This window comes from Ambystoma mexicanum, chromosome 2p (genome assembly GCF_040938575.1).
Source record: "Ambystoma mexicanum isolate Mex_15411 chromosome 2p, UKY_AmexF1_1, whole genome shotgun sequence".
Lineage (NCBI taxonomy): Eukaryota > Metazoa > Chordata > Amphibia > Caudata > Ambystomatidae > Ambystoma > Ambystoma mexicanum.
This window is the reverse complement of record NC_090923.1, coordinates 449807878-449829689: the sequence shown is the minus strand read 5'-3', so window position 1 is coordinate 449829689 and position 21812 is coordinate 449807878. Positions and strand designations below refer to the sequence as shown.

Below are 21812 nucleotides of genomic sequence, written 5' to 3'. Positions count from 1 at the left end.
ACAGCAGAAAATGCCATCATTGAGACTGTACTGTGGGCCGTATTGGCTGCAATGTTAACAGTGGAACGAAACGAAAGGCTAAATGTATATGTTAAACACGCTGTGCTTTATGGGGCATCAAAGAATTACTTGACTGGGACATTAGAATGTAAAAAGAAGCTGCGATATAGAAAGTAAAAAGCGGTGGAGAGGACAGGCATGAAGTGTGTTATATGTAGTGTCATGAATGGATGTAGAAGACACCAAGTATACAAAGGGCACTGTGGCATGGTGAATAGAAAAGGGTTTAATTGGCCTCCTGATATTTAGAGAGAATATTTTGGAAGAATAAAGAAAGAAAAAAGAAGATGGGAGCATTGTGCATTAAAACAGGCAAAACACAAAACATGTGTATTGTATGTTTTTTTGTATACTCTGTATGATTAATTGCCAGCTCTTGCCAGTGTATTGCGTTCACTGCATGTATTAGGATCCTGTTAAGACTTATAGACCATGTTCTGTGCTTAATTTAAACTCCTTTTGCCATTAATACTAATTATCGTGAGTACTTGATTCGGTCCAATCCAAAGAATCTTACGGAGCTGATATTTTTCCTTTTCTGTGTAGTGACGAGCCAGTGAATTGCCAGGCAATGCATACTGTCGCTCGTACATGTATGTATGTATGTATGTATGTATGTATGTATGTATGGGTTTACAAAGCGTGAACCTAGTGTGGAAGCAGCAGAGTGCAGTGCGTGAGGTACTGTGGGGATAGTATAGAAACTGAGGTCAGCAGATGAGGGGATTACATTCTTTGAACCCTATCCTCGCGAGGCCTGATAGCACTGCCTGTATTCATTGGATCATGTGACAAACCTGAAGCGACAGCTCATGAAGGTGCCACACTCATAGCTGGGTTTCCCGCCAATGCAAATGATTGAGCACTACCACGTTTCAAAAGCCAAAGTTGCAGTGGTGGCAACCACCACGCCATAAAGGGCATTTTTTAGGTTCAAGAAAGAATACTGTACCAAAGACGGTCCCATAGCGACTCTGGTGTAGTAGAGGTCAGGGACAGATTCGAGGGAAAAGGTGTGCAAGATTATGTAGATTTGCAACCTGGACAAATTGTAAGGACAAATGCAATGGAAGGCGCCTTGACGTTCTGGCTTCGTGCATTTCGCGCTCCTCCTGCTCTGCGTCCCCCGTCCTCAGACCGGACACCGGCATCTAGGGCAACATTCCACATTCTAATTCCTGGCATTTCCCCAAGGGGGATGTTCTCACATATAAACCTTACTTACTAGAGTGTGCTTTGATATACTCTGGAGTGCACAGTGTTGTTCTCTATAAATAATTCACAACCAGAAATGTAACGCGGGTGGGACTGCGGCGCATAGTCCGTTTGACACTGAAGTCTTTGTAATTGAGATAGTTGTGTTTTAGTTTCCGCTCCAGATCATTAAAATACTGCTTGCATAACGCCCATGCATAACATGTACTTATAAAATACCTTATGAATTTGTTGGCATGCATCAATGTGAATTTTGTGCTCACTACCAAAGCTAGGTCTGTCTATAGCTCTTGAAATTTAAAGTGAACTTTTTTGTATTTAAGCTAAATGAAGGCTTTTACGGCTGGAATGCCTCCATTTTGTTACATGGATGTGTACAAGGATACCTCTTCCAAAGTCACTGAAAGGCTTTCACGATCCAAAGGTATGTAATGTAACAGATTTAGTAGCTCTATTTACATTTGCATTTCTTTGTATTTGTGTTTACTTGTTTGTGGTAAAATGGTGTTTCACACAGAAACAATGCTTAAGAGAAATCAAAATTGGTGAAGAAATCCTCGTTTCAAGTGCTTTATGATAGTCGGGTGGGGGCGCACATATGGAAAATGAACCGGTTGCTGAAGGGGGTGTAGAAATATGAGGTGGACACAATAAACACTAACAGCTGAGTTATTTACATCAACTTGAGTTCACTACAAGTTCAGTTCTATACAGCGGTTTGCATGTGCACTATGTTGCTAAGTTGGAAACAGGGACGATGATCAAAGGGGGAGGTGCGTGATGCCAATTTATGTTTCATCTCTTTCAAAAGATTCAAGAGGATCTTTTAGGGTGATCTCAAATCCTTCAACAGTGATCATGCTTTTAGTTTCCAGGAGGGGTGTTTCCAATGGTGGGGAGGAAAGAGGGCTAAGAAGAGCCAGAGAGGGAAGCAGCACCGGGTGGGCAGGATCACAAAGTTTGATGAAGTCTTTAGAACGTAGGATACGAGGGGGGGGGTCTTGCGGGATATAAATTAGTTTTGCAGTTCAAGCAGATCATGGATAGACTTGTAAACTGGAAGAAGTTCCTAAAATAGGAGCCAGCGTTGTTTAGAGAGCCAGTCATGCTGAAGCGATTCACTGGGTTGGGAGAGGAGTGAAGATGATTGAAGAAATTAAGTGGCAAAATGTAATAGTTTTCCATGATCCGATGTATGCTCCAGTGGAGAACCACCAATGGATATGTTTGGTCGCCATGGTTAAAAGATGTGACGTGTCTCCAGAATCGTAGAAAGAAAATATGGAGTAGCCATTCTTGCATGTTGAAGAATGCTCTGTTAAAGAATCACTATTGTACATGTTTGTTCTGCACAGCCAGGGACTACCCACCGCCAGGCTCATGGATGATTGACCAACTAAACCCAAGAATGGCCATAGCATACATAAGCTCATTAAAAAATGAAAAGGTCAGTGCTCTAGGTATATATTTGAAATCTGCACTGAAGTGTTGGGAAGGGCAACTGTTCTAGGTACTCTGACTACACTGATTAATTGAAAGATGTAATAAGTTTAAGGCATTCAAAGTGGGTGATTTTAAAATGAAATGAAGAGATCAAGTTCCCATGTACTTAATAAGATTTCCAGACAATCAGTGTAGGGATCATATTATGAGGCTACTCTTTAACTAGTGGCCCATAAGAGAGGTGTGTGCCCAATGGAACAAACAAATCAATGCTGAGAAGCATGTAGATTTTGTAAGTATGTCATTAGGAAAGAAGCGTTGGAACATCTCTAGACCAGCTGTAAAAGCCTCGATCACCATAGAAGAGAATACTTCTTTAAACATTTGCGGCAATTTCAAACCTTAACCACACAAGATCTATGGAGTATGATGTTTAACGCTCAAGCTATATCTTTAAAGATTGCAGTAATTAAATTTATATTGAATCTACAGTTATGAAATTAATAAGACATATCAAAAAGATATAAGCCTGTTCCTCTCTGCATGTCTTTGGAAGAAAGTAAACAATTGTGTTTTACAGTGCCTATGTAAAATGTTAATAATGAAATTACTGAGCAAGGTGGAACGTAATAATTCTGTCACAAACAATTCTCTATATTGTGGACTTAAAAATGTCACCATACCTCATACAATCTTGCAAGTAGAAAATGTTTATTCAGTTCCTTTTTATGATGTGATTTCTGTGGTTTTAATCCTTTTATGCATTTTAATGTATAAAATCATACAGGTTGCTTGGTGAACAAAATCACAATAAACGAATAATAAAAAAAAATGTACTATTATTTGTAAATAGATTTGTATATAGATTTGCCAGATACAAAAAAAAACGAAGATAGAAAATAAGAGGTCAATTACAGGAAATCGGTAAAGTGGGAGCAAAAGTGACCCCCTCTTAAGGACATGTGATTATGCAAGTCCAGCTGTGGCAACGACTCACACTCAGCTGCTTTGGATAGCCCAGGCATTTGTAAACAACAAAGGGAAAAAGAGGAAAAACAAAAATGCAAAACAGCATTGGTAGTTTGGGGGGTTCAAATTTGTAACTAACGACAACTACCCCAGAAACATATGCCCTCAGCTACCAAAGCATTATATTAGTAGTTCTTAATGTTGTAAAAGAGTATCCCCACAGCAGTAGGTCACGTGGTGCTCTTCTACTCCCTCCCAGTTACAGCACAGTTACAGTAGATGGATGCTGGCACGTAGTGATGTGCTCTATTAACGCTTATATACTCTTGTACTCACTTCATGAGCCTGATATTGGTAGTGTAGAGGTACTCCTTTTCCTCCATCCAAATGGGAATACATCATACAGAGACATGATTGGAGCCTTTTGTACAGCACATTCCTCAAAATAATGTGCGGAGCCACAGCACATACATAGGGTGTGTCCAACATTCATTGGCTCCACTCTCCAGCAACACATATCAGTCCCTTTTTCAATTCTGATGCATTTGTATGCCTCTGCAGCAGTGTGCGAGGTTTCTTTATCCTTCCTATTCTTTGTCCTCTGTAATCTTTGTTTTTGATTTTGTTGTTTTTGGGCTGTCCTACAGTTTTCCTTGGTATGTCAGGACAAAACGTTTTTTCGATGTGAAGGTTGTGCCCTCTGTGTACTGAGTAGTGAATCCCAACTTGTTCTGTCTGGTGTGTTTGGGCCCAGGCCACCATTGAGATGCCTGTGCTCCTTGCAACATTCTTTCTCCTCGCAGATTGAGACAATGGAGTTGGGAGAGGATTTTATCCAGGGTTCCCTCTAATTAGCTTAAGCTATTAATTGTGACAAAAAGGATGAAGAGCCTCAGCTCCCTCTTGTTGGGGAGTACGGGAATGTTGGGGATAACAGCAATGTTGGAGAATACATCCAACTACCTAAACGTGCAAGGAAGTACAAGCTGTGAAAGTGACTATGAAAGGCACGCAACGCTGAAGCAAGAAGCACCTTATAAAGAAGGCTTTCCTGCATAGGCCAAATAAGGCACTAGTAGTCATGCTTCAGTAAGCCACAATGCATACACCTTAGAGATGAACATAACTGTGTGTCCTTAGACAGATACACCATCATTTAACATTAGTTAGGGAAACACCAAAGAAGTATTCATAACAATAAGGAATGACTGTAACCCTTAGCATTAGCTGAATACACAGTACATATAGCCCTTAAGATCTAGTTAGCTATCCCTGAAGCATGAAACCCCCCCCCCTCAGCAGAAAACACGGCCAGAACTTGCAGCGAGACGCACACATCCCAAGTCGCAACTCGTCAGAGCAACACTGAATTCTGCACACTGATTGGATAAGATGGTGGCAGGAGCAAGCATCTTCCCAGGCCTGAGTTGCAGTAGTGAGGTCATGAAAGAGAGATATCAGACCCTGGAGATAAAGGACAAGACACTGCACACTGATTGGCCAAAACACATCAGCTTAGCTGGGTTCTCAAGCCCATGTTCAAAAGAGATATAATAATTTATGTTCCTAGGCATTACATTCAAATATATCATGATGAAGGTCACAAGTTGGCAGGACCTGAACGACAAGCGCTGAAGAGTGTGGTTGGCAAGATAGAATTATCACAATGCAACACTGCCCTCTGTAGGATAAATTGCACAGTGCTCCATTTTCTGAGAAATAAGTCATGCAAATAACCATTACACATGCAATAGAAATGACTAGGAGCCAGGAATTTTACATAAGTTTACATATACCCCTAATAGCATGTACATAATAGCAGCAAGAACTACTTTATGAAATCACAAGTTATAAAAGCACATGTACATCTATATATACATATATATATATATATAAAACCACTGTAACCATTGAACCGCAGAGCCCTCCTCCCATTGTTACATGTCTTGCTCAACTACCACTTGTCTGGGAATAGGTTCATTGTAACCACGAACCACAGACATGCTATCTTGCCATGCTGTCTTTTCTTCTGTTTCTTGTAACTAAGTAAGCCTTGCTTGTAACAGCGCCACGATGCCCGATGGCTGCTTTGTGTGTTTTAGAAATGTAAAAATAATTAAATAAATAAAAATATACACACATATCTATGCCATTGCGAGATAATTAAGTTTGAAAGCAGCTAAACCTGAGCACCTAGGCCCAGAGGCAGGACAGATGAAAGCATGAGAAAGGAAGAACATGCAAGTAATGATCACAACAACGAGTCGCAAATTGTACTGGAGATATGCAGCCCACAATGATGAGAAAGGTAAGATGGTGCCAATCGCTTAGGTCAATGGGAAAGTGTGTAAAAGTAATAATCTCAATGTCACACTGTCACATCTCACATAAAGGATTGGTTGAAATGTAATTAGTCATTCACTCCACACATACTCCTCCTAGAACAACCAATTGCAAGTCAAGTTCGAAGGGTATACGTTTAGGAGTGTGCCATCCAATCAGTAAATGTGTGAAAGGAGATGATCTCATTACATATGAACCAACAGTGTAATAGTTTAATTTAGTCACAAGGTTAGGATAAGCAAATAAAGTTAGGAAATGTATGGGAGCACCTATGGAGCAAATTATTATGTCCAATGGGAGGCTCGAAAGATGTGATGAATCATCTGTAACATTTGTTGTCTTTTCTGTAATTTACTATATAACCGGCAATCTTATAATGTGTAGACGAAAGTCCTTTAGATGATGCCCTGCCTAGGCTGTGATAATAATATATATTTTTTTTCATATCTCGTGCATTCATTTCTTGGCTCTTTTGGATTGATTTTATTACTTGGAGCGGGACTTGCCTTACACTCTTTTCCTCAGCACTCCAGAATGGTGACTCCTTCTTGGGGAATCTTTGTCTTGAAGGGATCTCAGTGGTCCTTCAGCAGTTCTACCACCTACCAGGGTGACCACAAGGCCTCATGAGGTGTTACTATTTTAGACACTAAAGGTCTGTTAGGGCCTAGTACCTGGCATGTGCCTGAAGCGAGCCTCAGCATCATTGGAAGGACTTCTAACATGGCACTTGCTTCTAGGGGAATGGCACATTCTACTAAAGCTCACTCTGTGGTTTCCAAAGTCTTTAACATGCTGGAACCTGAGAGTCCACATTAGACCCAGGCGACAAGCACAGGGTTCTAGTCGCCCCACACTCAATCTGTGTCACAGGCCAATCTTGGAGATAAGATGTGGGACTTTGCACAAGCGCCTTCCACCTTTGCCAGTGCCATTTAATGACAACATTCTTAGGCTCGGCCATGTCATCACCTTAGGAGTCCTCTGACTTTTGCCCTCCAAAAGTTCCACAGAGAGCCACCTCTCAAAAGGGAAGACATGCTATCAGTTGCTCTGCTCACCATTAGTCATGGGTTCTTCCATCTGGGGATTGCTTGCTCACCCATGGCCGCATATGTATGTATGGAATTCATACATGCATACACATAGATTTGGACTCAAAGTATACCCTCATGGCACTGTGGCTATGAGGAACCGCACCTCATGTACAACTTCATATAGGCATTTGATGAAGTACCACATGATAACAATGAGAAGTACGTTTCTTTGATAGCTTTTGGAGGTTTGTGAATTTATTGGTGATGATGAGCTACTTTAAGGGCCTTATCAAAGAGGTTCTGTTCCATACGCTTCCTGAACAGCCACCACCATCTCCATCACCACCACCTCCTCCTCCACCACCTCAAATTTCATCTCTACAGCCCTTGGCTTCCAGGGGCCGAGTAGCTTTGTTTCACTTGAGCTCCACCATGCCTTTAGCTGTTTCTGGGCCAGATCAGAATCAGCAACATCTTCTGCAGCCTTAGGGTTAAAAGGAGCCAGTGGATCCTTTATGCGCCCTGTACCAATAGGTCCGACCAACTCTAGATCTAGTTCCTCCCACAGAAGACCACTTCCTTATCTAGGTGGGCCCTCTGGCTGATAGCATAGTGGAATACCTCCCTTTGTCCCTGAGGGCATTTCATGACTGCACTGTGGTTGCTACAATATCTCCCTTTGTCCCTGAGGGCATTTCATGACTGCACTGTGATTGCTACAGAGTTCTATTTTTTTGTGGCAATATTAACATATGGAACCTGCGGGGGACACCCCCGCAACCCTCATATTTTTTTTTAAAGGGAGTAGGGGACACCCCCGCAACCCCTGCTCCCATTTAGCCCATTAATTATCCCCATTAATAATATTGCCTATGCCATTTCCCAGTGACCATATATATGGTGAAAACTTCAATAGCCGTATATATTCCCAGATAAAAAAAATCGGACCTCATGTCCGTATAGCGATTTTGAGACTACGCTTCAATTTGTGGTCCACACGAGACATATTAGCACAACGAAAGCAAATTGTCGTTTCTGATAACAATTGTAGATTTTGTAACAACTTATCACAAAAAGAAACTCTAGAACATCTAGTAGTTGAATGCTCTGCACTATGTTCAATAAGAAACAATATGTATAAGAAACATTTATCCACTGTTGCCAATGTCCAACCTAGCTTGAGATGGTCTTGTTTACTAAATTCAACTAATATGAGCTTACTCATTGCCTCTGTAAATTTTGTAAATAATCTTTGCTTATGCACGATAGCAGACGACTAATTTGTCCTGAAAACTAATGTCAATTGGACAATTTGAATGGGCACTTGATGAACTTATTTTAGTATGAAAAAACTGTAGAAACCTTTTTGAAAATCCTTGCAAAAATAATGCACTTTGACTTATTGTGTTAAATATTTTTGTCTTGTAAATCTTGTAAAAACATAATTGATTAAAAACAAGAATAAATAAATAAATAAAAAATATATGGTGATATTATTTATGGGGATAATATTACCAGATACCATTTAAATGTATAAAAAAAACAGAGTAGAAACACAAACCTTAAACACATTTTAAAAAGCAAGAATCAGCCCTCCCTAGCTAGAATAAGCAATAACAAATGCAAACATTAATTGATGCTCGTACGGCAGTGACAGCAAAACCTCCACTTGAATGCCTTACTCCAAAGGCATCGAACACAATGCTGTTGACATCGGAAATACAGATGCACAATTCCCCTATATGACCAAGCTCCCTGATAAATCTAGATGAGGAGAAGGATGATCTGTTTAATTTTTTGACACATTCTATCACTTCCCTTCTTCAAATAGATGTAATATTCGAGTTGCTGCATCAATCTCAAGAGCTATCTAAAAATAGCAATGAGAAAAAAAACTCAGTGGAAATATTGAATGCTTATCCACACTTTATGACTCTGGATGACCCTCTCGCCCATCTACTCAATCTACAAGGACTGATTATAGTCGGGACAATAAAGTAGGCCCTAATCTTATTCACCCATTGCAGAAAAACATTATTGATGGCCTTCAAGCCCATACCAAATCACAAACGCATCCAAGATATTAAATACATAAGATGTATTAATGAATCTAAGATTTATACAGTGAAGATGACCATTCCCTCCAGATTGTGAAGGAGTTGCTGTGGAATACAAGACAAATATTGCAGTATCGTGGTTTTGAACTATATGCACAAAGACCCATAAATACAGCGACTGGGCACCAGACATCATATCATAAGCATGATAACCCTGAACCTTATCCTCATAGATCTATAAATTCAGCTAAAACAAAGCAGCTAACAAAATGCACACATACCTCTACGAACTTGCCTCCACACACTAAATATGAACCGCTCCTCATTAATTGTGAGGGGGAGAGAGGTCAATTATCCAGGGAAGTTTACTTTAAAGAGGATGCCACGAATCCAGGTCAGCAAAATTGGTTGTGGCTCAACAAACCCATTAGATATACCAATCATACTAAAAACTACTAACGCCAGGGGTCCGCGATGAAACGGAATTTATCAATGGCCGTTTGGAATACTAGAGGGTTGAAACACTTACTACAAGATAGAACAATATCTCTAGCAAAATTTGACATCATTGCTTTACAAGAGACATGGATAACGTCTGAACCTACATGGGCAAATTACGAAATCTCCTGGATCCCGGCAAAAAATCAGGCCAAGGGTTGACCCGCTGCAGGAATGTTGATAGAAGTAAAATTGGATTTGCCAATCAAACTAGAGGCATGGGCTTCATCTCATTCCGGCATACAATTAACCAAACTATCCTCATCAAATCCCATCTTTCCCATCGTCTTATACACAGCAATCTGAAACCTTCACTGGAATCCATTGGCGATTTCATATGACAGATTATTTGTTTTTATAAATCGAATGTTATATCTGATTGAACAAGATAACCAAATTCAAGAATATTCGATATATATCAAATTCTAACAAATTCCTTGCTTCAAGAGTAGAAAGGTGGATTACTTTGGTGTCTGCTGGGAACTTTACAATGTTGTTAAATGGAACTGTGACAGGTGATATCCACTGGCACCTACATGGAAAAGAGAATCAGCATCTGCGATTTTAGATTACATTTTCATCTGCCCTGGTGCTGTTAATAGAATTAAACATTTTACTGTTCTTCCATCCTTATCAAGCGATCACAATATACTGCAAATCACATAGCTGCTACCTCAGAATCTACTGCGAGAATATTATGAATATCCAACTGCACTTTCTGAGGGTAGAAATAAAATAAAATGGTCAGTACCTCAATTAAAATCCTTTTTAAATCAAATACAAACCAATCTTACTGTGTCATCATCACCTACTTGTCTGGCATAGACGGATACTTTGCATCTTTTCATTGAAAAATCTATTAAGGGTTTCTGACCGATGTTTATTCATAAACCTCCATATAATTCAAATATACATTCCCCAAAATTCATCTGCGCAGGAACTTGAAGAACCTCAAAAAAGACTCTAAACATATCAAGAAAGAAACTGCCAGATTGCGCACACAGTATAAAAATGCGGTAAAACAACACAAGTTCTCCAAACATCAAATCGATGGAGAACGAATGTTGGTGGCATTATCTAATAAAGCAAGTCCCCAAACATGGGGTCTACTCAAGGAAGGCAATACCAACGTCTCGTCTTCCCTGCTGTTAAATGCAGTAAGTGAACCAAGTTGTGTTAATCACTTCTCTGAGTTGTTCTCAAAGGAGTCTGGCCCGGCTGTGCATCCTCAAGTTCTCTCAACAGATCTGTCTAAATTAATCTTTGATCGAACAGACATTCCCTTGCTAATTAACAAACTTAGCACCTCCATAGCTCCTGGCCTAGATGGCCTTACAAATTTGACACTTAAAACCCACCCTGATCAATGGGAGGCCATTTTAGAAACCATATTTCAAAACATACTGGCGAGGGGCCTGATTCCGAACTCATGGAAAGATTTGAACATAATTCCAGTGTTCAAAAAGGGAAATCAAAATGATCCCACATATTATCGTCCGATTGCCTTGTTGGACATTCCTGGGAACATTTGTGCACGTCTGGTACTTCGAGAGCTGCCTTGTTGGACCATTACCAGTCTGGCTTTGTCAAAGGAATGGGAACTTCTGTTAACCTGCTCCTTTTGTCAGCCCTGAAAAGGCAAGTTATGCTTACTAAACAACTGATTTATCTAGCTTTTATATATTTGAAACCAGCATTTCATTCTGTCTCGAGAAATCTATTATGGTCTAAACTAATTGTTGCAGGGTGCCCTACTTTTATTCTAAATTTGCTGCATCAATTTTATTCAAATACATCTATTAAGGTAAAACTAACCCAAGATGGATTATTATCGAAATCTATTCCAACCTACTCTGGTCTTAAACAAGGATGTATTTTAGCTGCCACCCTTTTTAACTTCTATATCAGAGATATTAATACATCCTTGGACCTGCCTCGATCATTTCCACCTAAAGTTGGTTATTCTCTGGTGTCTTGGCTCCTGTATGCCGATGATCTTGTGATAATCGATCAGACGCCGATAGGGCTCCAAAGGAAACATAATGCCTCAGCTTCATATGCAGGAAGCAGTGGGTTAGTGATAAATACGCAGTAATTGAATATCTTCATAATGCATTTCACTATAAGCAAGCGCGCCCCGAAGTTTAGGTGGACAATTGATACTCTAGTTGTCAATATTGGACAAGAGTATACATATCTGGGACAGAATATGAATAATAATCTAAGAGACAAACCCTACAAAACTGAATTGCAATTTAAAATGCAAATATTGACGGCTCAAGCCAAACTAATACAAAAAAATGTGCAAAATGTTCCCTATGTCCTGTCATTCATTTCTATAAACAAAAGGTTGTGAGACAAAGTTCAGGCAAAACTCCCAGAGAACCATCCCAAATGGGAGTACGTAGAAGGTCTCTACTGGAAAAAAATATGATCTCTACCTAAAAGCATCCCAATGGCCATCATTAAATATGAACTTGGTCTTGTTTCTCTTGCTTTGGTTGTAGCATGGCAATCAATATCCATGTTCTGGAAATGTCTTATGAGCAAACTCTATGAGCTAAACTTAACTCCTCTTCTAGTGTCTGGCCGTGAGGGGAAAAAAGACAAATCTATAAATACGTGGAAAGTAGATTGTGTGATGTTGATAAAAAAATAATGATATTAGTGATCAATCTGGATCAAGCCAAACAAAAATGATGGCAGTGGGATTGGTGCGCTACATGGGACAAATGTAACTCCTATACCATTTTTTAAAATGGTGAATTTCAATTAAAAGTGCTTCACCAAATGCCAATATATTTAAGAAAATTCCCTGATATTAAATATGCTGCAATCCTAATGAGAATACGGTTTAATTTATGGCCAACGAGAGTGCACATTGCGACCCGTTCCAAATCTCCAAATTGCTGTAGAATATGTATGTTCTGCAAGCAAATAAATCAAAGCGAAACATTAAAACATCTCTTTGTGGAAGGCCTGCAACTAAGCTCATTTGTAAATTTAGATTGTTATCCCAACAACAACTTTGGCTCAAAATCCTTAATGCGAATCACATATCTGTAAACATTGCAATCATTAACTATTTACTAGCACTAAACATTCACAATTAACATAGTGAAGTAAATACTGTAGCAACTGTAGGTTAAACTTTGTTTTTTTGTATGTAAATTGCTGAGTGCTCTAAATTCTCAAATCATACACAAAATTGTGTATTTATCCAGCACTGCCTACTGTAAGCCATGAATTTCTTTCAGCCCTTTGGAATTAGTTAACGCGAAAGAGACAAGTAGCACTTCTATGCTTTAAACAAGAGATATCCTATAAAGCAAAAGATTTAACCACACGATGCATGTATTTTAACATCTGCTTTAAAGTGTGTCTTAAAAAGTGAAATGTTTTAGTGTTCTGTAACTCATGTTTGTATCATCTCATGTTCTCTCAATAATATATTGCCTTACAAATCGAAATATTAGTTAATGCATTGACACTAGAGTTTTAAAATAAGTTTTAAAATGTGTGTTAGAATGTCTTGAATATTTATTGTTGTAATGTTGTAATCAGTGTTGTATTTTAGGTCTATCTTGCACTGGGGCTGCATTAAATTTCAACAAATCTGGTAACAACCGGATATGGGATTTTAAATTATGGTGAATATTTGTTCGCCAGATGTTGTGTAACTTGTGTTATTTTGTAAGCAAATCCTATTTATAAGTGTTTTAAGTCTATGATAATATTTGAAAGGTTGTGAATGACAACCAAAACAAATAAAGATTTTTTTTTTAAAGTTGGTAAAAATATTGCATGCTTTTCTTGCACATGTGTTTTCAAGTGCGGTGCGCAGGTCGCAGCTTACATGTTTGCTTTTAACATGGTACGTTGTTTGTTTTTAACATGCTACGTTGCTCTGCATCTTTTCTTTGAATTTGATTTCCCTACATCACAGGTAAGGACTTAATTTTAAAAAATGACTTAAACCCAGGCATTGAAGTCCCTCGTGTTCCTTGCCAAACCCAACCCAATATTTGTTGTCAACACACAGCCCAACTAGAAAAATAGCTCCAGGTGTTTGCAGTTCTTTGGGGATTTACCTGATCATACATCACCACAGAAGACAACCAGACTGCTGAGGAAGAATCAGTGTTCCAGTGTTCCTCCAAAAAGGGATTTCTACATTGGTCCTCTGCCACTGGACAAGGAAACAAGTCTAAGTGACAGTCAGGTCGTGGTCCAAGATGTCGTAGGCCAAGTCAACACTGTGTCATCCAGATGAACCCTGAATCCCTGAATCATTTTGGTAGTTTCCAGTGGGTATGACCTTCCCCTCCTCCCATCTTCTGCATCTGTTTCATCACTCTTACATGTGGGCTCCACGCCTTTATTCCAAGAGGTACAGAGTATCTTTCTAATGATTTCCCTGGAAGAGTTTCCTCTTCAGGAGAGAGACCAAGAGTTTTTCACTCTGCCAAAATAGATGCAGGAAGCTTTTTGCACAGTGCTAGACCTCTCCCATCTCATTCTTTAACGTAAAACTTAAATATGATCATGCCCACCTAGAGCTGATCAATATTTTTTTATGGTGGCTAGCTATGCACAGTGTACTTGAAGTATGCATATTCTGACTAACCTCTGAGAAATGTGTGAGGCCATCATTCCACACACATTTCATCTGCTTCTGACACAAAACGCATTGCCACGTGTACTCCAGAAAGACAGCCTACCAGCGCCATCTTCCCTTGTCATATTAAGATGGCATGTGCCAACCACAGGTACATCAAAGCATCCCAAGAAAGGGAAATGAAAACCTTCCTCCAGCCATGTGCAGCCTAATTTAAATAACAAAGGCTCCATGGATCTATTTTCCCTTTGTCTAATCTGGCTGGTGGCAGTGCATACTAATGAGGAATAACTAAGGAAAGCCTGGAGAAGAGGCTTCATTGCTGGAAGAGACAACACTAAGGTGGGGTTAACACCCCTTGTGTATGCAATGTGTCAGCTTGAAGCTAGTTTCCATCTCTCTGTATGAAGGGCAGGGAATGGCCTGTCTGGGTCCAGCAGTTACCGCAGGTGTCCCTGCAAAGCAGACCCCTTTTCAGAGGGACGAAGGATGTGATTTGGGGGAGACAGGAAGTCGGCTCCCATCACAAATTTCAAGGGAGATCTGCTCTTTAATCAAGTGTCACAGAGGTCTCAATTAACCACAGAGACACTTTTATCTACAACAGACAGGGAGATGGGTGGGACTTGGGTGTATGTTGTCACCCCTTATCTGTCCTCTTGCAGAGCACTCTTGTCCTGACCTCATGCATAACAGAAGATTGTTGGTGTGGACCCAGGATTGGTTCATTAAGGTAGTCTTAGCCTGCACCAATCACTGGGGCCCATTTGGCTTTAAAAGAGGGCTTAACCCCTCACTTAGCAGATAATCTGACGACTTCGAGAAAAGTAGGAAGAACGACTCACTTGGACCCAAGCCCAAGGTACAGTCTACCTTACATCTTCTGCCAGTGAAATAAGGTCAGGAGTTCCAAGAGGGAAGCAAGCTTCCTCCTCTAAACTTCTCCCAGAGAACAGAGGGAGATACCGACTCAGAGGACCCAGCAGCTCCAGAACCGGTATCAAGCCAGCACACAGCGTGTCCCGCTAGGTTCTGCCAGCATGCTTCCTAGGTAAGTGCCAGAGAGTCTCTGGACAAAGGACAAGGCCAGTGCCTGCAAACACTCTCCTCAAATTTGGACCGTTCACCTTGAAAGGACAACAACAGCCCTGCGAAGTCACCAGAGTCGTCCGAGACACCTCGACCAGTATTCCAGATACGCCAACCAGCACAGAGACAACGATTCTCTGCCCCGAGCTTCCATGCCGGCCAGTCTACAGCTGTCAGTCCAGCCTCGCTGGCCGAGCTGTCACCCGCCTGATACCCGCAGCTGTCTTCTGTCACTGACTCTGTCTCAAGGGCTGCAAAGCACCCTGGAACCACCTCAATGCTACCAAGCACCTAGAACTTCTTCAGCGCCACATACTTTGTGGTTCTGTCCCCCTGTTCCTTCTCCAAAGGCCCCTAGAGACAGATACAACCCCTTGCACCCCCCTTGGTGCTGGAACCAAATAACCCTCAACGGGTAAAACTGATTACTTTACCAACTACCCTCTTGTCAGTATACAGAATGCTTCCCTTTCCTTCGTGAAACTGTCTGTCCTCTGTGTTCCTTTGCAGGGTGGGTTGTATTTTTTAGTGTGCTCGAACTGTCTGCTGTAGAAATAATAAAGTAGATATTTGTATACAACCTTGACTGGACAGTGCCTTTTATCGTTGGGTATTAATTGTATTTTTCCTGTGTTGCAACTAACCAATTATCCAAGAACTTGCGGAGATAAGCTTGCCGTTCTGTCCACACCACCAAAAATTGAACAAAGAGTTCTTATAATTCACTTGTATTACAATCTGTTTGGATCCCTTCTGGTGTACTAGTGGTGTGGGGTTGATTGATGGTTTATAAACCGATGTACATCCCTGGACCACTGGTGCCCCGGAAGTTGATTCATCACAACGAGACTTCCTCTTATTTCTTAATTGCTAAGCACACATCAGCATGGTGGTTTCAGAGGCTGCAAGGCTTAATGGGTTCTTACATCCTTGCAGTATCACCAGAAATATTGAATATGCAGTATGTCCAGTTCACGTGGCAGCTCCAGGGACCAGCTAGAAGATAATCAAGTGATAGGGGGTGGCCATTCAGTCCTCCATTCATGGAGTAAACCTGCGGTGGAGTCAAGACACCAATCTACTGCCCTGTCCTTTGCAGACCCTCACCACTGGTAGATGCTCACTACTGACTTCATCCCAGTAGGGTGCCAACCAGCCCTACTGGATATCTCAGTTCACAGCCTTTGGTCAGGGACATAACAGAGAGAACATATTAGTCTGTTAGAGCTCTGTGCCATTTTTCTTGCCCTCAAGGCAGTTCTCAGATTAGTTTTAGGCAAGGGAGTCATGGTGCAGATGGACAATATAACATGCATGAATTATATACACAACGTAAGGGGTTCAACATCTCCTGCCTGTGCATAGGTATAGGAATGGCCTATTCTGGTCTGTGTTCACCTGAAAACCACCCATCTGGTCGGCAAGGACAATGTGCAACCCTTAAGCTTTGTCGCTTTAATCAAGCCAAACATGAATGAAAATTCACCTACAAGTTCTCTCCAAGATTTGCCAGCATTGGTGCACCCGCAGGGTGTATCTTTTGGTCTCCTGCATGAACCACGAGTGCTGCTTTTACTGACCCCTCGCTGGACAGTGCAGGTCTGGTATTTGGACCTCACAAACCTAGTGGTACAGCTTCCAGTCTTTCTGCTAGTTTTTTGAAAACTGTTGTTACAGCAGCAGTTATCCTCCTCCACCCTTCCCTCAAGTGCTGTGCTTGACTGGTTCCTGGCACTGCAAAAGCTTAACCTAGATCACTTAAGCCTCCCTCAGGAAAATATAGCTAATATTCATGTGGCGAGAGAAACATCCTGCAAGGGCCAGAATAAGAGTAGGGCAATTTGGGTTTGCAGCTGGTCTCCTCAGAAGGGGTAGAACCCCTTAACATGCTCCCTGGATAAAGTACTGTCATGTATCTCTAGTTTCACCTCTTTTGGAATTATGATGGACAGGTGTAGCACTAACCTGATACATAATGAGGCACACAGTAGGTCAGATATGTTCCCTTTCTCCGCTTCAAACCTAAACTTCAATAGACCCTTTGGTAAGCTAGTCCTGCTTTTTCCTCATGTCAGGGCCCCCACAGTTTGGGAATTGAATGTGGTTTTTTCACCTTTTGCCCGCAAGTCCATAGAATCCATGTCAGATGCAGGCATTAAGATGGTAAAGTGGACCTGATATGTAGAATGCTACTTTTTGAATAGCAATGACTTCTGCAAGGCACGTAACCAAAATCCAGACTCTACCTGCAATCCGAACCTAAGATAGTCTCCCCATTCCACATCATCCAGGGCACAACTCTACCAACAATAGTTCCTTCTCCACTCTGTGAGGTGGAGAGAAGTCTGCATAGCTTTCGATGTGGAGCATGCTCGGAAAATGCTATATCTACTGAAACCGGTCCTTTAAACAAGATGGCAAACTTTGGTGGCTCCCAACCAAAAATCCCCACCATACTCTGAGGAAGGAGGCTGTCCCTCTCTGACAAGGAACATTTGTATCAGTGAAGTTCAATATTTCTGCATGTAATCACCCCTTTTCCATTGCATACCCTTAAAAGCTTGTATTCTTTAGAAAAATATAGTATTACATGATTCATCAACAACACATTTAAAACACTTATTTTTCATCTGTGGGGCTAGTAAGTCTAAGAAAAGTGTAAATAAAATCATTTTTTCATAGTAAAATGTGGTGAGGCGAAATCCATTTCATTCAATTTATATATTGTCTGAACAGGAGTGGGTATCAATGGAAACCCTGTTGCCACCCTCTCCTCCTGTGCATCCTTTTTGTTTTTAATCCATCATGCCTTCTGCCAATGGCATCTGACAAACAGTTTTTTCTGCCCCAAACAGGACAAGGTCATAGTCCTTCCCATATTAATTTAGAATATGGCCTTCATCAGGATGAATTGTGTCTCAATAAACCAACAGATAAAGCATCCCCACATAAGCAGAGTCTGACTGCCTCAATGCTTCCTTTTCGTTACCACTTGGTCCTACTGCGTATTAATTTCATTTACATTAACGTTTGTCATGCTTCTTCCAGTGCTATGTGTTATAGTTAATGTGTTGTTCCAAACAGTGGGTAATCAGCACATCCCCTGTGCATCTTACTTCAGCCACTATTCAGCACCCAAGCCGTCATGCTCTGTCCCTAAGCCTCCATGTGTTCTTCACATATGGCGGTGACTCACTCGCTCTAATAAACCCAACCAGTAAAGCAAATGTCCAGGACTTGCATAGTCAGCTGGATATTTTCTTGTATATCAGTAAGTCACACAAAAATTCAAAGCATCTTCCCCCTGTGGGCAACAGAAAGAAGCATGCTGGATGGATCGCTTAGAAGCATTGTCCCCAAGAGGACTTAATGAGGAGTTTGACCTTAACTGTTTTTTATAAATAACTATGTGATGATGTGTGAGATCACCTAGCCGAATTACAAATTGGACAGTTTCCCTGAATGAAAGTAACTTCTGATTAAGACATTATCAGCATGGATGTGTAAATAATAACAATCCTTTATTTTCTTTTTCACTTTCTGTTTTATTTTCATTTTTCATATAAGCGTTCATGCAAGTACATTTATGGCTCTACACATGCTTGTCAAACACATCATATCCTGCAAAAGACCCAACAATATATACACATGCACATAACTTGCCTAATAACCAGCTTCATGGCACGCCAGTTGTTAATGAACCAACATATAGCAACAGCACACACATTTGCCCTTAACAAAATGGCCGACATGCGAGGCTGCGTGCGGCCATGTTGGTACCAAGCGTACCAAGCGTTGACATAACAACGCTATGAACCGCGGACAGCAGTCGCTGACCGCGTGTGAGGGAGAAGGATCGAGCGCACGGGAAATGTAAGAAAATGTAGACGAAACACGATCGCCGATTGCTTTAACAAGCACAAAGTTTAGGTCACCACAGTGCGTATTGTTTCACTAATGTGGGTCCTACCAACTATATTTTTAGCGTAATTTGCAAGATAAAGAATCTACCGATGTAATAATCAAAAACGGCAAACAGGTCAGTGGCACTTCTAAGCTGCAAACAGCTACTAGAATAGTCTACCACAGGTCATAACACAAATAGAGAGTAGCACAAATATGCCATACTATAGCACTGGGTGCACTGCATGAATAATGCAATATGATAGCAGGTAAACACAAATGGATCTTGACAGATGTGGTAAATAATGAGACAACACGATCACAACACTGAATGGCACGTTCAACAGTATACGCACTGGACAATATAAAGACAGGATTCAATGCTGTTGCCACAAATGATTATTTAGAATTGCTGTAATCAAATGAATTTACGAGATCTGTTTTTCCATGTTTTTCTTATTTGTTGAATGTTTGTCTGTGATTGTGGGCACCCTGTATATATTCTAAATGGACTAAATATGTCACATTGATATGTTATATTAATACATGATTCTATAATATGATTTCGACGTGCTGGAATCTATTAACTATATCTAATAACATACATTTTGTGAAAATAATTAAGTTAGAGATGGTAACCCGGCTCTGAAGAAGGATTATGTTCCGAAATGCATTAGCCATAAAGGGTTTTTTGTTTGCCTCAGATACAGCATTAGCCTAATTGGTGAAGCTAAAACTTTAAAACTCGGATAGTTGAGAATAAATTGTGAAATAACAATAAAAAATAAATTTCAACAAAACAACAATGGAATGAAAATGTATATACTTAAATTGACAAACCCAAAGTGGGTATTAAGGGTGTGCGGCCCACACCGAAGACTTAATAGTTTTGTCTCTTTTTCCCAGTTTACTCACAGTGACCTACATGGTGGTACTTGATAGTGGGCTGCACCCTACTAATGAACTTCTAATTAGAAACACAGATACGTGAAATTATCAGACAAGAATAATTAAAAGAGCTGTGCACTCTCACCCTTTCTCTATTGTTTATATGCACATATAATCAGCTCCAAGGCTACTGCAGTGGCCTTCCAGAGACATATTCCTTAGGCGGCCATTAGGAAGCCAGACAATATTGCCTTTCAAAATGATTTAGGATACATTCTTTGGGATCATGCTTGGTATTGTCCCATGAGTATAGAGGAAGGCGACTGGGTGTAGGAATAAGACCAATGCACTCACTGTAGTGAATACCCCTTTACTCAATACTCCCACTTTCCCTCCATCCCTCTAAAAGGCTGTGTAATCAGTTAGCCAGAATGGCTTGTGGAAAAAGGGACTGACGGGCATTGCTGGGAGGTGGAGCTAGTGTAAGTGGTTCATGCACAGTGCATGGAAAGTAGATCCCTGCTATGAAAAAAGCTCTTGGTCCATATCTGTAGCATGTGATCCCTTGGGTTTAAAGGAAAGGAGAGGACTATGGTTTAGGAGTACAGTAGTCACTAAAGAGAGTAAAGTTTCCTTTTAAACAGCCAACATGGAGAAGGCCGCAGCCAGGGGAACTGGGATTAAACCTCTGTTTCAATGCATTAGTAGTGTGTGCTGTTATGGCCTAAAACCTACCTCCAAATGGCCTACACTTAAAAATAAATAATATGAACAGTTGCATAAAATATATTTTCATGGATGAAAAGGCTCTATAAGTAGTGGATAAACTTAGGACAAACAACATTCAATGTAATGGAAAAAGAGCCTTTTTTGATATCTCGTTAACGGCCTGACTGCGTCAGCAGCAAGCCACATATTTAGGAACCATTTTAACTTACTGTGTTCATAGGAGTTCCACAAGCCTACAAGTCAAATATTGCATTTGATTGTGAAAAGAAAATCCAGATCTATGTAGTGGTTGAATTAAAAGTGGCTAGCCAGACCCAAGCCCCTGCAAATGGTAAAACTCCTTCATGGATTCTACTGAGGGTTTTGAGCTGCTGATCAATATTTGCCCCTATTTGAAATGCAAGTGACAGAGTGGTGTGTAGTCATACCCCTACACACAGGGCTACACTTAATCTACCAGTGCACTGGCTACAACCAGTGCATAGATGCTTACCTGGACGGGGCATGCATGTATAAGCGCTTTCATCACAATTAAGAGATAATGGTGACACGTAGTGGCAAAGCGATGCACAGCATAGTGCAAGGCCTTATCAAGCAGTCATCAGAGGTTGTTTGGGGGCGAAAGAGTGACAAGATTTGTCAATGAGATGTCTATTTCGGGAAATCAAAATACAAGAAGAGTAAAGAATGTAACCATGTGAAGAGGGCGTAGTAGTCCTTCTCCAAATGCAAGAGTGTATTTGCTTTATTTTGGACCACATATCATTTTTAATGTAGAATGATGAGAGACAAACACAGGAAATGGATTAAGCGAGTTGGTATAAAAAATAATGTATTGACATGCAGAAACACCTAGTCACCCTTAGTTGAAGGATCGAATGTTCTAATGTGCCTAAATGGCATACTCATTATGACATGTTTCCAGTAGAATTGAAAGGTAAAAAATAAAACAGTATACTGAAA

General features: G+C 40.6%; 1 protein-coding gene across 2 annotated transcripts in view; it reads left to right on the top strand.

The window, feature by feature from the left end:
• FRMD4B (FERM domain containing 4B) overlaps window positions 1-21812 on the top strand; it is a 1720334-nt gene that overhangs the window by 536998 nt on the left and 1161524 nt on the right. For both annotated transcript variants that reach the window (XM_069643814.1, XM_069643813.1), the window contains one exon: window positions 1599-1699. The gene's annotated coding sequence lies outside the window, so the exon portion shown is untranslated. The remainder of the gene's footprint in view (window positions 1-1598; window positions 1700-21812) is intronic.